The 8,928-nt window shown below is 44.4% G+C and overlaps 1 pseudogene; it reads right to left on the bottom strand.

Annotated features, from left to right (window-relative positions):
- Positions 1-2,849: 2,849 nt before the first annotated feature.
- LOC127346622 (beta-fructofuranosidase, insoluble isoenzyme 2-like) lies at positions 2,850-8,655 on the bottom strand (annotated as a pseudogene).
- Positions 8,656-8,928: the final 273 nt, after the last annotated feature.

Genomic DNA, 8,928 nt, shown 5'->3' with positions numbered 1-8,928 from the left:
CGATGCCCTCGATACAGACTCGCTGCTAGGCAGGCCCGGTGGAGACGCGAGCGGTCACTTGGTGCGTCCGCGCAGCGTTCACCGCGACGCATTCCATGCGCAAATATGCACCGGGTTTGCGTCGCCGCGAACGGCCCGATCACGATGCGTCGTCCCGCTAGAGGTGGTACCAGACGCATTTTCGGTCCGGACGGTCGCCCCGTTGGAGATGCCCTTATGCCCGTCCTCAACAGTCAACAGAGAGTATTTCCCAAAGACGGAAATGGGCTCCTCTACTTTCTCATCGTCATGTCGGAGGCCAAGAACCCAAGACGCCGGGCGGCCTGGTGCTGGTGACACTGGCACAACCAGTTCTTTTTTTTTTTTTTTTGAGATGGCACAACCAGTCCTGACTGATCCAGTGGCCGGATGGCCCATACACGAGCCCGCTGGCGGCCATATTCTCTGCGAGGACGCGTTCCGGTCCAAAGCATGTACGTGCAGATGGGGTACCAGTACCACTAAAAAAAGAGCTAACTTCAGCAAGGTCCCAATCTCACGCGCTGATGCCTTCCACGCTCGACGCGTGTCAATTTTCTAGCGAACTATCGAGGCCACGACTTACGCATCACGCTGGACGTTGCAAAAACCAAGTAGCTTCACGTACGCACGTACATGCAAAAAAGAGCCACTACATGCACATACATAAAACAGCAAAGTATGCTAGCTGCTAGCAAGCTTGTCGTACTTCTTTTTTTTTGAACCCAGAAGGGTCCTCAAGGACCCGATGCTGCATTAATACTGATCGTCGGTGGTACAAATTATAAAGAGGACCTTCAAGAAAACTAAAGCTGCAACTAAGTCCTCCTCTTTTACAAATAAGACCCTACAAGAAAGATGGGAAAAGCAATCAAGTCCATGACCACCGAGCTCGCGTCGAAGCTTCCAGTCGCGGCCAGCCACTTCGTCGCCGGGGACGAGACCACTTGGGACGAAGCCACCGAAGAACGCCGCGCTGGAGCAGAAGGGCCGCCCCTTTGGCACGCCGGCTGGGAGGTTGTGGTTGAGCTGACGCCGGCACAAGATCCGAAGACCAGCCACAGACGTCAAAGCTTGGAGCAGCCGCCAATCGGCCATATGAGTCGACGGCAGGACGGCAAACGGCCGTCGAAGAGCCGCCGAGGATGCGCTCCCACAGTGTGCAGCAGCTGAGCTTCTCCGCCTTGCAGATGAGCACGGAGCTTCACCTCGCTCAACACCTCCACCATCACCTCGATGGGAAGAAGAGAGAGAGAGGAAACAACACCATGAGAATCTGCTCGGCTACAGACAGCGAGCTTATTGGGGAAGGGAGCTCCGGCCAGACTTGATCTCTGCCTCCGCCCTCCATGGACGTCGAATGGGGAACCAAGTCCACCGCGTCACAGCACCGCTCGCCGGCGCCGGGAACGAGCTCCAGATTGGCATCACGCCATACGCCACCTGGGCAAACACCAAACAAACCTTAAGCCTACACCTAAACCTACAGCTACTCTGTACATCCCGTGCTACGCATCCGTCTCCACGCCGGCCGGCAGCGCCGTCGGAGAGGAGCGGGGAGCGAGCCGGGGAATTTCTGGCAACTCTCAAGGGAAGCGGGGTGGGAGAGAGGAAGAGGAGGGGAAAAGGGAGTCTCCCAAGCTTGTCGTACTTACATGCACTAAATACAGATACGAAGTACAAAGTGAAAAAGAATACAGAGAAGCATATGAGTACAATTTAGTAAACACCCGAGTTCAATTGCTTATACATCACGAGTATAGTCGCGCACACGGACAAGTAAAGGTACAATCGCGCACACAGGTAAGTAGGTGCAGTCGCGCACACGGGAAAGTACAGTTGTGCACACGTGTAAATACAGGTACAGTCACACACACGAGCAAATACAATCGCGCACACACGACCAAGAACAGGTACAGTCACGCACACGAGCAAGTACAGTCGCGCACATGGGTAATTACAGTCGCTCACACGAGCAAGCACATATACATAAGTACAATCATACATACGAGTAAGTAAAGTCGCGTACATGGGGAAGTACAAGCACAGAAGCACATGTACAGTAGCACACTCCCTTGCGAATGCATCATCTTTGCTGGCCTCTACGCTTGCTCTTGCCGAGTTGGGGACTAGCGGCTGTCGGTGAAAACCGTGCCACGATTCCTTCTTGAAGGCATCGTCGTCACAGTCTGCGGCTACTCACTCGTGCTGTTCCGGGGGAAACCCTAGATCCGGGTCTTCCGGATCGGATGATGATGGCGCTTCCTGCGTCGTTCTACCTCTTGGGGCATCATTTTTGGAGCAGCGGCTGGATGGAGGTGGATCTTTGGTGGAGTGGTGTTCATCTACCATGTTGACGTTGATGATTCTCGGCGGCGTGGAGCTGCAGGGTATCGAAGACGGGCGCGGACCGCAGGACACGTGCAGGATAGTGGAGCTGTCTGGCGTTATGGTGACATCGACGGCAGGTCTGGCAAGGTCAATGCGGTGATCCCTCTTGAAGATGGGTGCGAGGAAGACGGCGGTAGCGATTTCTGTGGCGTGTGTGTTGGCGTGCGCTGAGAGTCTGTTTGACTGGATGTGCTTCTCACCTGCTATTGGGCGGCTTGGGAAGGCATTTGGTTGTTTGGATGATGTGAGTTGGCGTATTGTCACCCCCTTCATCCCTCTGTAGGTTTAGCGAGGTGGCTTCGAGTTTGATCTTTTGTATTACTCTTGTAAGATGTTGCGAATAATCTTCAGAAGCTGGGGCGATTTTTCCCCCATTTCGAAAAGAAAAAAACAGAATAAAGCACGTGCACAGCGTGTTGCCATGCTGAAGCCCGCCAGTAACTCATTCCAATTAATTCGCACACCATTATGCTCAAGGTAAAGCTTCGTACAAATATTGTTCCCATAATACATATAGATATATGGTTTTCACAAATATTGTGAAGCTGCAATCCATATATTGGATTCTTACACATATTTCATTATGTGACCTTGCACATATAGGGAGCATGCATATACGCAGCTCCCCCCTGATTAAATCTAGGCACCGTTCATGAGGGCATGCTTCATTTCCCACGCCGCCAGCTGTGAGACCTTGATGTCTGCCTTGCCATTGTTGAACACGTGAAGATGAGCGTTCTTGCCAGTGGCGAGCGATGGGTAGACCTGAGAGAGTATGCACGTCCTGCCTCCAGCCCCAAAGCTCTCGACCACGGATCGGTCGATCTAGAAGAGAGAAATATGGGACAAACGAAATCAGTAACGGATGATAGCAGGGCCGGTCCATAGGACGGGGCAGAGGGGCGCTTCCCGGGCTCTCAGTTAGGACCCTAATTCAAGATTTGTTTGCGTACTTACTACACTTATATTCATACTTTTTAAGCAGTAAAATTTAAAATAATTCTAGAAAATATAGAAGGTTGAAGTTGTAGCTTAACGTACCTATATTTTGACTTATTTTCAAATGTGCAGAACAATACTAACCCTCATAAAAAAATTTCTCTGATTATTTCTATTTCTCGCAAACAATACACATGTACACAAGTAGCTATTGGTAGAAATAAGAATCATGGTATATAGTTCGTGTGATCAATAGAAATAAATAATTTCAAACGTCTTCACCAATATTCTGAAGAGCATGGATCTTTCAAATGTAAATATTATTTAGTTTGTTATAGCATTATCTTAATATTTATCTCGCTGAATAATAATATTTTAAGTTTTTTTGTGTGTGACCAAGTGGTGAAGCTTGACTGAGATTGTTAAGGTTCCTAGAACACCAATCATGCTTAAACTTTAAGTAAGGTATATAAATTTAACATAAATGAATATCTTTAAGGAATTTTTCAGAGCAGGGGGGCCATCGCCCCCTACCCTAGAAAAGCTTAGCCACAATGAACAAGGGGTCATTGGTGTCGGTTCGCCCTAGGGTCCCCGGAATCTATGGACCGGCCTTGGATGATAGCTGTGAACTACACGTAGTACAGTACAAAAGCGAGGAATAATATGGTAAGCGTCTACATACCAAGCTTCGCAGTGTTATCTTGCCCTGTGAGAGAAGTCAGTCTCAATGCGAATGTTGACCGGTACAGGTTTGGGCTCAGAGATGACCTACACCGGTGTGAGATGACAAACGCGAGTACATTAGTTGCTAATGAGGAAGGATAGATGAGAGCCATGAGATCGATGACATTAGTCCAGGTGCGCATGTACCTTGTGGTATCGGTGCACATAAGCACCACGGGCTTCGTGTCACTCCTGCCCGCCACCTTGAAAACCCTGAAGAACACCGCGGTTTTCTCCTCCAGCTTGGCTGAGGCGAGAACCCACAGCTCGAAAGGGCCCACGCCGCCCTTCTTATCTGCGCCCCATAGGCTGCACAGCTTCTGGGCGTCCTTGGCGAGTGCGGGGTGCAGCACCTCCATTCCTTCCATACAATTGGCACCTCAAAGGTAACCTCAACGTCAGCCAGCCTGATGAACAATACATAGGCTGGATAAGTACACCAACTGGTTAAGCTGATATGAGAAAACAATGTTAATATGAGCAAGGACTATAATATCATATTCAATTTTTTTGGGATCAAATGAAAATGTACTGTTCACAAAGAGATCATTGAAGACTCTGTGTGGTAAGCTTAACCGTGAGCAATCGGATGATGACATTAGGAAGACTATTGATGTTTTTAAAGAGCTTGAAGCTGCAGGCCCGGCTTTCACATACACGGCCCAAGTGGATAATGAGATAATGAGAGTACGGTAAAAACATAGTTGTGGAAAAATGGCCGTAGCATAGAACAATACTGCTACTTTGGTGATGTCCTCGCATTTGATACTACGTATGGAACCAACCTTTACGATATGCCATTTGGCATATTTTTAGGTGTGAATAACCATTTCCAGAACATAATCCTTGGTGGGTTCCTATTGTGAGTACATTCGAATGAGTTTTCTCAGAATTCATCGGGATGATGTGTGGCAAACCAGCGCAAACCACACTTACCGACGAGATCCTAGTCTCGTTAAGTGCCATCTAATATTGTGATCTTATTTTGTATGTGTATTCCTGTTGTACAAGCGGCTAATCAAACTGATTGAAACAACTTCTTTCAAACAGATCAAGCTTGTGCCATGGAAATTGCAATATCAGCGGTCTTGCCAAATACCACACATCGGTTGTGTGAGTGGTATGTTCCGCAGAAGCAAAAGAGTACCTAGGTCCTTTGTGTTGCAAGAAAAATGACTTCAGGGCAGAATTCCACAAGATGATCTAGGAACACCAATATCGGATAATTTCAATAAGGTTGGACAATTTGCTAGCAAAGTATGGTCTCTAGTATTGATTGTTTGTTAGGTAGCTTATCAAGCATGTCGCTCGATAAAGTATGGTCTCTAGTAACACCAATATCGGACTCAAATATATGAGGTTAGAAAAAAAAAGTGCAAATCCATATTTTTGTGGTGTATTTTGCGCCAAAATGACCAGTACCCAGAGGAATGAAAGTGCTAAGCACATGCTGATATGCCGCCTGCGTGTTAAGTACATGTAAAAGTAATCTCTTATAGTTGATATCAAGTAAATAAAAAATGAGGACTGGTTAGAAGGTGCCATTGAAAACTAGTTTGTTTTGAGGATGCTTAATATACTAACTGAATAATCAGCTCAGATTTCACCATACTAAAGCAAGCTAACCCCTAAAAACGAGGACTAATTAGTAGGTGGCCATTAAACTAGACACACACTAACCTGTGCAGTTTGTAAGCCAGTGACGTCGACAGAATCTCCTGGCTTGATCACCTGGTCATTGAGACTGACCAGCTTCCCTCTCAGCGTCTCCACCTCCTCAACCGGCCACTGCAGCAATTGTTTGCAGCAATTGTTTGTCGCCTTGATCAAGCCAAACCTTCCTTGGTATAGCCTGAAATGTGGACGATTAAGCCAAATCAGTCTTGGTTGTTTAGTTTATCTTGAACAAAGCATCAAGCAATGAACAAAACTTCCAAGTAGAACCTGCTAACGGTAATAAGCATACATTCAGTTTGATCATGATTGATATCAAGTTTCAAAATCTTACTTAGTCCTAAGGAGTGTATGATCTGATCGCGTGAAATTATTTATTATTTAGCATGATGATTCCACAAGAATATACTCTTTCCATTCCAATGCATGTGGCATCCTTTTTTGCAGTTCGGATTGTTCTCTGCAACTCGGGAACATGTAGTTGACGAACTTTGGCTAGCAATTTGATATTTAAACATTTGAAAGTTGTTATAAAAATTATGCCATTAGAAACTTTATTGAAATACGAATTCAATGGTATAACATGTATAACATATAATCAACATTTGGTTGGCCAAATCTATGGTCAAACTTAAATTTCAAAAAATGTATGCACCACCTAAATAGAGACAAAGGGAGTAAATGAGACAAAATACTAGTGCTTAGTCTTTCGCTAATTTATTCAGAAGAACACAGGAGTGAACTAAACACCTTAGAAATTCCTTGACCGGCTTGCTAACCAGGTTCAGCAATCACCCAAGGGGTAATGTACACGAAGAAAATAATTAAACCTCAAGAGTCAACTCAACTTATGAAGTAGATATGTGAAATTGTATTCTACTATTACATTTCTCGATGGAGCTAGTGGTCTACCTAATTCTTGACCATTGTTTCAACTGGGACTATGAGTATGCTAATCTTATCACTACTGGAGACAGGTCCTTCTGTCCTGGTCCGGAAGGAGCTTTAGTCCCGGTTAGCCAACCGAGACTAGTTAGGCGGGACTAAAGGCGAACCCTTTAGTTTTGGCCTGGTTACCAGCCGGGACAAATGGCTCTCCACGTGGCTGTGATACAACGGTTTGGGCTGGAGGAAATTTAGTCCCTGTCTCAATATTTCTTTTTTCTAATTTCCTTTTTCTAATTGTTTGACTCGTTACTCTCTCACTTGGACCATTTTTAACACTAATTACACTTAATCTTTAGTCAATTCTAGACTTGCTCACATCCCGGTCGGTCACCGATCATCACACTACTCCACCCTCAGCACGCTTAACTCCTCGGTTCTTTCCTGTTGTGCTCCCGCGAATGTAATTATACCTTGTTGTAAATACTACCATATCAATCCTATTAACTCTTATACCATTGTGTCATATTTCTGTATTTTTTTGAAACCAAAAACAATTATTTAAGTAAACAATAATGAATAAGATAATAATATTGAATTCCAATGAAAATAAAATAAGTAATAAAAATATTTATTATTATTATTATCAAATAATATATGCATTATTCATATAATTTGGCACAATTAATATCTTTAAATCTGTAAATCGCAATTGGACAAATAATATATCCATTATTATTATAAAAATGTGGGGAATTTGAATATGAAATAATTTTGTTTTTATTCATTTATTATTATTATCAAATAATATATGCATTATTCATATAATATGGCATAATTGATATCTTTAAATCTGTAAATCGCAATTGGACAAATAATATATCCATTATTATTAGAAAAATGTGGGGAATTTGAATATGAAATAATTTTGTTTTTATTCATTTTTTTATTGTTATTATCGAATAATATATGCATTATTCATATAATATGGCATAATTAATATCTTGAAATCTGTAAATCGCAATTGGACAAATAATATATCCATTCTTATTAGAAAAATGTGGGGAATTCGAATATGAAATAATTTTGTTTTTATTCAATTATTATTATTATCAAATAATATATGCATTATTCATATAATATGGTATAATTAATATCTTTAAATCTGTAAATCGCAATTGGATAAATAATATGTCCATTATTATTAGAAAAATGTGAGGAATTTGAACAACAATAGAAAGATTCGATATATTGAGACGATTCATAGGTTCATACAAATATAGAAGGCGCACACACCACACACCACACCACCATCTACTCATCATCAATAATATTGAGACGATCAACCTAGCTATTGTAGCCAAGTAGCCTCCAATACCTCCTAGCCATGTCGAAGCCCAGGTGAGCGTCTAGAGTGGCATACTGCACATACTCATAGCTCAATGGAACATTGCCCCATCCAAAAATCAGTTCATCATCTTCTTCTTCCTCGTCGTCCTTTTTCTTCTTGTCCCTCTTCCTCTTCTTCTTCTCAAGTTTTGTCCCAATAGTAGAATTTTCCAGATCATACCGACTCGGAATGGGATTTTTGGTGGGATTCGGGATTATCTTTTGGAGGTCGAACGCATACGGAATATCAATTCCGTAGGAACGCAGCATTTTCACATCATTGTGGATAGCCGCGCAGCAGAATCTGATGGTCTTGTCATACAAGAAATTCTTGAGAATTTGTGGCACTTCATCAGCCCAACAAATTTGGAAGACCAAATTCTCGGTCGCCACCGAGAGTTGAAGGACGGCGGCGCGCTGATTATCTCTACCCTCGCGAGGGTCGGTGAACTCGTAGTCCAAGCCCACGCACTTGATTGGTGTGGCGTGGAGGAAATCCCTCTTGACGGTGCGGATCCACCTTTGCACCCTTGATGCACGGGGAGTGACCGTGATCTTGAAGTGCATCTCTTCGGCGGTGCGGTAGTACACTCGAGATCGAGGTAGAGAGAGGGTGCGCGCGAGCTGCTCCATTGGGGCCGGAACGGGAGAGAGCTCTTTGGGAGAGATGGCTAATGGAGGATGTGAAGATGTGGCTAATGGAGTAGATGTGAAGATGCATATATAGGTGAGGGAGGTGAACATGGCAGCCACCGGGTGATCAATTGTTGTGGCCGGCCGGCGGCGGCGATGCAACTTCCGATTGAGACGATCGATTTCCGTGTGCCGATGCAACTTCCGACGATGACGACGATCTATTTCCGCGCGGAAACCGAACGGTTTGACTTTAGTCCCGGCTCGTGTCAC

Source organism: Lolium perenne, chromosome 4 (assembly GCF_019359855.2).
Source record: "Lolium perenne isolate Kyuss_39 chromosome 4, Kyuss_2.0, whole genome shotgun sequence".
Classification (NCBI taxonomy): Eukaryota; Viridiplantae; Streptophyta; class Magnoliopsida; order Poales; family Poaceae; genus Lolium; species Lolium perenne.
The sequence above is the reverse complement of the archived record's forward strand: the minus strand, read 5'-3'. Positions and strand labels throughout refer to the sequence as shown.